Below are 9532 nucleotides of genomic sequence, written 5' to 3' on the forward strand. Positions count from 1 at the left end.
TGTTCCATGTAAGAATTTCTGCCATCATGTTCAAATTTCAGCCAGCATGAATAAGGACATGGAGAGAAAGTCATCACCAACCCTGTGATGACTAGAGGTGATGCAGACATTTTGACTCATGAGGTAGAAGCCTAAAGTTGAGACTTATGGACCACGATAGATTTGGAATCTGGATTCTTGATGATCATGGAGTCACTATACTGGCCCTTGATTTCCAACATTAATATAAGGGAGATATACACTTCTATTTTGATTATATTATTTTTGTTATGTCAGCTAAATCTAACATTAATCAATACAAATAGTATGAATAAGACAAAAGGATTTTCAAATAAACAGCAACTTAGAGATTACCTCTAAAATACCATAACTGAAAAAACGACTAAAGGATGAATTTAGAAAGAATAAAATTAAACTGAGGAGAAAGGTGTAAGATGTAAAAGAACTTCTGATCAAATAAATTAGTATATATGTAAGTAAATCGAAAGTAATTTTGGTGACATAAAAGTTATAATAATATTTAAAAAGAATGAATTTTAGAGTTAGACATTAGGCATCAATTCCAAACCTGACCCTTTAATTTCTGTCGGGCCAAAGAAATATTACTTAACCTTTATGAGCCTCAGTTTTCTTGTTTGTAAATGGGAAAAATTATAATAATATCTACATAACATACTTAAACACTGGAAATAATTCATGAAAAACTCTTGACACAGTCAATTCATGCACTCAAAGTATGGCAAATTATGGTATTAATAATTATAAAAACTCAATAAATAATTTGCTAATAATAATAAATGACATTGGATATGGCTGGTACTTACTGGGTAATAGCCATTTGACTGTTTCCAAAAATATCACACAGGGTAGTATTTTGTATGGTCTTGTACTTTGGTTTGAGACCTAGCCTTCAGACTGTTTGCTTAGACATCTGGTATTGTCGGCATACTGGAAGTGGATCTTTTACCCAGAGGCAAATGTATACTAACTATTGTCACAAGAATACTGTATAAAACTATAATATCAGTGTATTAATGAATGATGAACAATATGACTGTTACACAAACAAAAATAATTATTTTGGCATGACCAGAAATTCTCTGCCTTCGGGATAATCTACATGGGAAGCCAAATCATGATCAGAGTACCAGTGTATAAAAATCACAATAAATGTTACAAGAACTGGAAAGTATGAAGACTTAAAGACCAACATTATCTTCTCTTTTTAAACAGATGGATATAGGAAGTCAAATAAAAATTGTGAGACCTTTAACAAGTCATTTAATCATGAAGATTGATGAGATTTGAATCAGGTCAGAGTGAGTTAGATGAAATAAACATATAATGAGATAAAACTAAGATAGACACATGTCAAATAAGGGAAGTCTTGCCCATGAGAATAATACACTTGATTTCCATTGTCTTAAACTTCCTATATGCATTATCATAACAGAGATAAGGAATTTTTCTAATAATATTAGAATGCAAAAAAATCCTTTGGCTAAGTCATTTTTCCCTTGGACAGTACTCAAATGGACACTGCCAACAGTGAATATTTACTTACTATCATATTTTCTATGTCTAACTGTTCAATACCCCCTTCTCATAGGAACATTCTTTTTCCAACAATATTAATAAAATTATTAAGGATAAGGTCTAACTCTGCTGGTCTAAAAAATTTCAATTTCTTGAAAATAACTTTGCCTATTATTTTTCCTTATTTATTTTGTGTTTTCTTATTAACTCTAAAAGCAATCTTATTGTTCTCATTTTTTAATTTTTCTGTATGTATGTGAGGGGTGAAGTATCTCATTGTAGGTGTCTAACTGATCATCAAGAACTGTTTCACAGCCAATATCACTGATGAACATAGATGCTAAAATCCTCAATAAGATATTGGCAAACAGGATCCATCAATACAGCAAAAAGATCATACACCATAATCAAGTAGGATTCATCCCAGGGATGCAAGGATGGTTTAACATTCACAAATCAATAAATATAATACATCACCTAAACAAAATGAAGACAAAAATCACATGATCATATCAATAGATGCAGAAAAAGCATTTGATAAAGTGCAACACCCATTTATGATGAAAACACTCAGCAAAATGGGAATAGAGGGAGCATACCTTAACATGATTATGGCTATATATGAGAAGCCTGAAGCCAACATCATACTCAATGGACAAAAACGGAAAGCATTTCCCATGACATTGGGAACAAGATAAGGCTTCCAACTCTCTCCATTCCTATTCTACATAGTGTTGGAAGTCCTAGCCACAGCAATCAGACAAGAAAAAGAAATAAAAGGCATCCAAATCGGGAAAGAAGAAGTAATACTATCTTTATATGCAGATGACATGATAGTATACATAGAAAACCCTATAAACTCCACTAAAAGACTATCGATATAATAAGTGAATTGGCAAAATAGCTGGGTACAAAATAAATACACAGAAATCTAAGGCATTTCTCTACACCAACAATAAAATATCACAGACAGAGACAGAAAAAAAATACTATTTACTATATCAATAAGAAAAAAAAAAGTACCTAGGAATAAACTTAACCAAAGAGATATAAGACCTGTGGTCTGAAAATTAATAAGCATTGAAGAAATAAATTAATGAAGATACAAATAAATGGAAGCAAATACCATATTCTTGGATGGGAAGAATCAACATCATCAAAATGGTCACACTACCCAAAGCAATTTACAGATTCAATGCAATCGCTATTAAAATACCAATGACATATTTCAGAGACCTAGAACAAATACTCCAAAAGTTTATATGAAATCAAAAAAGACCCCGAATAGCCAAAGCAATCTTGAGACAGAAGAACACAGCAGGAGGAATCGTAATACTAGACATCAAACAATATTACAAGGCCACTGTGATCAAAAGAGTCTGGTACTGACATAAGAACAGACATATAGATCAATGGAACAGAGTAGAGAGCCCAGAAGAGATGCAAATAAAAACCACAATAAGATACCACCTCACACCAGTCAGAATGGCCATCATCAACAAATCAACAAGCAACAAGTGCTGGCGAGGATATGGAGAAATGGGAACCCTACTGCACTGTTGGTGGGAATGCAGACTGGTGCAGCCACTATGGAAAACAGTATGAAATTACCTCAAAAAACTAAAAATGGAACTGCCTTGTGAACCAGCGCTTTTATTGCTAGGATTATACCCAAAAAATCCGAAAACACTAATTCAAAAGAACTTATGCACCCCTATGTTCATAGCAGCACTGTTTACAATAGCTAAGTGCTGGAAACAGCCTAAGTGCCCATTTGTAGATGAGTAGATCAAAAAACGGTGGTACATTTACACAATGGAATACTATGCAACAGAGAGAAAGAAGGAACTCCTGCCATTTGTGACAACATGGATGGAACTAGAGAGAATTATGCTTAGTGAAATAAGCCAGGCAAAGAAAGAAAAATACCACACGATATCACCTAATACAGGAAACTAAAGGACAATATAAACAAATGAGCTAAATAGGACAAGGAGTAGAATAGCAGTCAATAAGGGGAAGAGGGGAGGGAGAGAAGAGGATAAATAAGGGAAGCGTTTAGTCAAGGAACGTGTAAAAATGACTCACGGACATGGACAACAGGAAGCGATATGATTGTGGGAGAAGGGGTGGGCTAGGTGGGGGGGGAGCAGTGGGGGGAAAATGGGACAACTGTAATTGTAAAACCAAAAATAAAATTTAAAAAAAAATCAGAAGAGGCTTAGGAAACTCTGGGACAATAAACATGCCATCATCCGAATCATAGGGGTGCCAGAAGGAGAAGAGGGAAAGCAAGAAATTGAAAATTTATGTGAAAAAATAACAAAGAAAAACTTCCCAAATTTGACAAAGGAAATAGACATACAAGTCCAGGAAGCACAGAGAGTCCCAAACAAGCTACACCCAAGGAGGACCACACCAAGACACATCATATTTAAAATGCCAAAGGCTAAAGATAAAGAGAGAATCTTAAGAGCGACAAGAGAAAAGCAGAGAGTTACATACAGAGGGGTGCCTATAAGACTGTCAGCTGATTTCTCAAAAGAAACTTTGTAGGCAAGAAGGGACTGGCAATAAGTATTCAATGTGATGAAAATTAAGGACCCACAATCAAGACTACTCTATCTAACAAAGCTATCACTTAGAATGGAAGGGCAGATACAGTGCTACCCAGACAAGGTAAAGCAAATGGAGTTCATCATCACCAAGCCATTATTACATGAAATGTCAAAGGGACTTACTTAAGAAAAAGAAGACAAAAATTATGAACATTAAAATGACAACAAACTCACAACTATCAACAACTGAATCTAAAAAATAACAAAATCCAACTAAGAAAACCAGAATAGGAACATAATCACAGGTGTAGGGATCATTTTCAGGGTTATCAGCTGGGAGGGGGAAGGGGGAGAAATGGGGAAATGGTGCAGGGATTAAGAAGTGTAATTGTTTGGTACAAATAGTGGGAAGTTAAGATTAATAAAGGAAAGGGTGAAGCCAAAGAACTTATATGCACGACCCATGGATATGAACGAGGGGGGTTTAATTGGAGGGAACGGGTGTTCTGGGCAGAGGGGAGCAAAGGGAAAAGAATTGAGACTACTGTAACAACATAATCAATAAAATATACTTTAAAAATTGTAAAAAAAAAAAAAAAAAGCATAGAGAGCACAGAAATAAATCCAAGAGCATACAGTCAACTAATATTTGATGAAGGAGAAAGGAACATAAAATGGAGTGAGAAGAGCCTTTTTAACAAATGGTGCTGGGAGAACTGGACAAGGATGTACAAAAAAATGAAACTAGACCACCAACTTACACCACACATGAGAATAAACTCAAGATGGATCAAAGACTTAAATGTAAGCCATGAAACCATAAAAGTCCTACAGGAAAACATAGGCAAGAAAACTTCAGTTATCCCATGTAACAATATTTTCATGGATATATCTCTTAAGGCAAGAGAAATAAAGGAAAAAATTAACAAATGGGACTACATCAACCTAAAGAGTTTCTGCTCAGCAAAAGAAAACATCAGCAAGATGAAAAGGAAACCAACAATATGGGAGAACATATTTGCCAATGATGTTTCAGACAGGGAACTGATCTCCAAAATATATAAAGAGCTTATATGACTCAACATCAAGAAAACAGACCAATTAAAACACGGGTGAAGGACCTGAATAAACACTTCTCCAAAGAGGACATACAGAAGGTCCATAGACACATGAAAAAATGTTTAGCATCATTAGCCATCAGAGAGATTCAAATAAAAACCACAATGAGATACCACCTCACACCAGTCAGAATGGCCATCATCAACAAATCAATAAACAAGTGCCTGCAAGGATGTGGAGAAATGGGAACCGTACTGCACTGTTGGTGGGAATGCAGACTGGTGCAGCCACTATGGAAAACAGTATGGAGTTACCTCAAAAAACTAAAAGTAGAACTGCCTTTTGAACCAGAGATTCCACTGCTAGGATTATACCCCCAAAATTCGAAAACACTAATTTAAAAGAACTTATGCACCCCTATGTTCATAGCAGCACTCTTTACAATAGCTAAGTGCTGGAAACAGCCTGAATGCCCATCTGTAGATGAATGGACCAAAAAATGGTGGTACATTTACACAATGAAACACTATGCAGCAGAGAGAAAGAAGAAACTCCTATCATTTGCGACAGGATGGATGGAACTAGAGAGAATTATGCTTAGTGAAATAAGCCAGGCAAAGAAAGAAAAATACCATACGATATCACCTAATACAGAAAACTAAAGAACAACATAAACAAATGAACTAAATAGGACAAGGAGCAGAATAGCAGTCAATAGGGGGCATGGGGGAGGGAGAGAAGGGGATAAATAGGGGAAGGGTTTAGTCAAGGAACATGTAAAAATGACTCATGGACATGGACAATGGGGAGGGATATGATTTCGGGAGAAGGGGTGGGCTGGGTGGGAGGGTGCAATGGGGGAAAAATGGGACAACTGTAATTGAAAAACCAAAAAATAAAATAAAATAAAATAAAAAGAACTGTTTTACCACTGATTATTCAATTAAGATAAATTTTGGCTTAGCCTCAACACTGTGGTAAATACAAATGGCATATACATTGTTCTTCTAGTAGTCGGGAATTGATTTGTACTGAATCATCCACACAATTGTTGACAAATTTCTTGTGGTTCATCTCGTTGGTGTACATAGTACATCAGCAGCCCAGCTCCTTGGGGAAATAAAAAAACGTGAAATTTGACAGTGCCAAGACCTAAGATGAATGACACACCTGTAGTTTTGCACTCTGTGAGAAGGGACCCAAAGTCCAAAATGGTCAAGTTTGGTGGATTGTGGCTCCATTGATAGTCAGCATTAATATCCAAGGATATGATAGAACTTGGCAGTAAGGAGTTAGTGACCCTTAGTCGTATAGGAGACAGAGCTAAAGTTTGAAAAATCCTTTAGGTTTAAAGCGAGTCTCTAGGCTGTAGCTGGAAATACAGAAACAAATTCAAACCTTAAATAGAAGAAAAAAGTTGGCAATTGTTCAACAAGAAGTCAGGATCTCAGTCACATGGGGCTGAGGTTCACACAATGTCTGCCAGATGTTATTTAGAACCCACTCGCACACGCTCAGAAGCAGAAAGATGGACTATGACTTGAAGGTAACACTTTAAACTTATATTGCATGATCTTACTAAGAGTGTGGAAGGCCGTTTTGTGTGTTATCGGGAACAGTAGCTTAGCCACAAGTCAGGCCTTGAAAGAGGCCTGTAAGTCTTGACTAGAAAACCAGGAAGGCTAGAAAGCAGGCATGACCTGATAACTACTCCAAGGGTTCCCATGGTAATTGGACTTAAAGAATGTGTACTATGCTTTGAAGCTTGCTTTGCTTTTCTTATCAGTTGTTTAACATAAGTAGAATGTCTGAGATCAAAGCCAGGAAAACATATGAAATCCTGCACCTGGTAGTCATCTGACTCCAGAGTGTTCACTGAACCCTGATCTAGAATGTTCACTGTCTTCCTTGCATTGTTATCTATAATCAGTAGTTGTTGATAGTAATCCAAGCGTTTGAAGCTTATTGGTGCTTTATATACCCAGATTGTATGCTCCCATACATACTTTTCTCAAAAAAAGGCATGGGAAAAGAGAGTTCAGGACTTTTCTCCTCTAAAGAGAAGTCACTAGAGGTGTTTGACTTCTGTGATAAGAAGCTCAGGGTTTGAGTGGCTAAAAAAAAGGTTGCATATGTTTAGAATTGGTATGGGCAGCTGGTATCTCCATGGCTACAAGAGTATCCCCCAGCAGCAGAAGGCTAAGTGAAATGATAGCCTGATGATTTTCTGCTCTTCAAATATATTTCTTTAACTGACTCAACTGATCAAAAGCAATTTTGAATAAAATTCTTAGTCAGATATTGACTTTGATTACTATTTCTTTTTACTAAAATATCATGAATGCAACTCTCAGTTCTGTGTTTATGAGTACTGAATCAATTTCTAATTTCCTTCTACTTCTTTTATTTTTTGTTAATGTTCTTTTTAAAAATTTAATCTTTATTGTATTTTTTCCATTATGATTTAGTTCCCTTACACCCCCCTACCTCCAGCAATCACCACACTGTTGTCCATGAGTCCTTTTTGCTATTTGCTCAATCCTGCCACCCGTTCCCCTCTCCCCCACTAGCTGTCACCCTGTTCTCCATCTATTAGTCTGTCCCCATTTTCCTTGTTAGTTCAGTTTGTTCATTAGATTACACATATGGGTGAAATCATATGGTATTTGTCTTTTTATTACTGGCTTATTTCACTTAGCATAACATTCTCCAGATCTATCCATACTGTTGCAAAGGCTAAAATTTTCTCCTTTTTTATGGCCAAGTAGCATTCCATTGTGTAAGTATCCCATAATTGTTTTATCCACTCATCTACTGATGGACGCTTGGGCTGCTTCCATATCTTGGTGATTGTAAATAACACTACAATAAACATAGAGTGCTTATGTTCTTTCAAATTAGTGTTTGGGTTCCTTAGGATACACTCCTAGATGTGAGATCACTGGGTCAAAAGGAAGATTCATTTTTAATTTTGTAAGGTATCTCCATACTGCTTTCCTCAGTGGCTGAACCAACCTGCATTTCCAACAATGCAAAAGGGTTCCCCTTTCTCCATATCCTCCACACCCAGCACTTGTTTGTAGATTTATTGATGATAGCCATTTTGACAGGTGTGAGGTGATATTTCATTGTGGTTTTAATTTGCATTTCTCTGATGGGTAGTGACATTGAGTATCTTTTCATATGTCTATTGGCCATGTGTATGTCTGTCCTCTTTGGAGAAGTGTCTATTCAGGTCCTCTGCCTATTTTAATTCATTTGTTTGTTTTCTTTCCTTTTTTTGTGTGTTGAGTTTTAAAATTCTTTATAAATTTTGAATATTAACCTCTTGTATTGGCAAATATGTTCTCCCATCATGTGGGCTGTATTTTGTTGATGATTTCCTTTACTGTGTAAAGCAATTTAATTTTGCTATAGTTCCATTTACTTTTTCTTTTGCTTCCTTGCAGGAAGATATAGCCAATAAAGCATTGTTATGAACAATGTCTGAAATTTTGCTGCCTGTGTTTTCTTCTCTGATTTTTATGATTTTGGGTCTAACATTTAAGCCTTTGATCCACTTTGAATTTATTCTTGTATGTGGTGTAAGAAGGTAGTATAGCTTCATTTTTCTGCACATAACTGTCCAATTTTCCCAACACTATTTATTGAAAAGACTATCTTTAGCCTATTTTATGTGCTTGCTTCTTCTGTCAAATATTACTTGATTATAAAGATGTGGGTTTAGTTTTGAACTCTCTATTCTGTTCTATTGATCTATATGTCTATTTTTATGCCATCACCATGCTATCTTAATCAGTATGGCCTTAGAGTATAGTTTCACATTAGATAACATGATTCCTCCAACTTTGTTGGTCTTTCTCAGAATCGCTCTTGCTATGCGGGGATCTTTGTGATTTTGTATACATTTTTGAACTATTTAATAAAATCCACCTATTTATGATAAAAACTTTCAGAAAAGTGGGATTAGTGGGGAACATACCATAACATAATAAAGGCCATATATGACAAGCCCAATGCTAGCTTCATATTACACAGGCAAAACTACAACCATTGTCCTTAAGATTGAGAACAAGACAGGGATGTCTGCTTTCACCTCTCTTATACAGTATAGTACTGGAAGTCTTAACCAAAACAATCAGACAAGAAGAAGAAATAAAAGGCCTCCAAATTGGAAATAAAGACGTAAAACAGTCTTTTAAAAATTTTTTATTTTATTTTTACTGTTATTCTATTACAGTTGTCCCACTTTTCCCCTCATTGCTCCCACCCCACTCAGCCCACTCCTTCTCCCACAGTCAATCCTCACCCCGTTTTCCACTTTCATGGGTTATTTATACTAGTTCTTTACTAAACCCATCCCCTAATTACCCCTCTCT

Source organism: Furipterus horrens, unplaced genomic scaffold (assembly GCF_987537825.1).
Source record: "Furipterus horrens unplaced genomic scaffold, mFurHor1.1.pri manual_scaffold_17, whole genome shotgun sequence".
NCBI lineage: Eukaryota > Metazoa > Chordata > Mammalia > Chiroptera > Furipteridae > Furipterus > Furipterus horrens.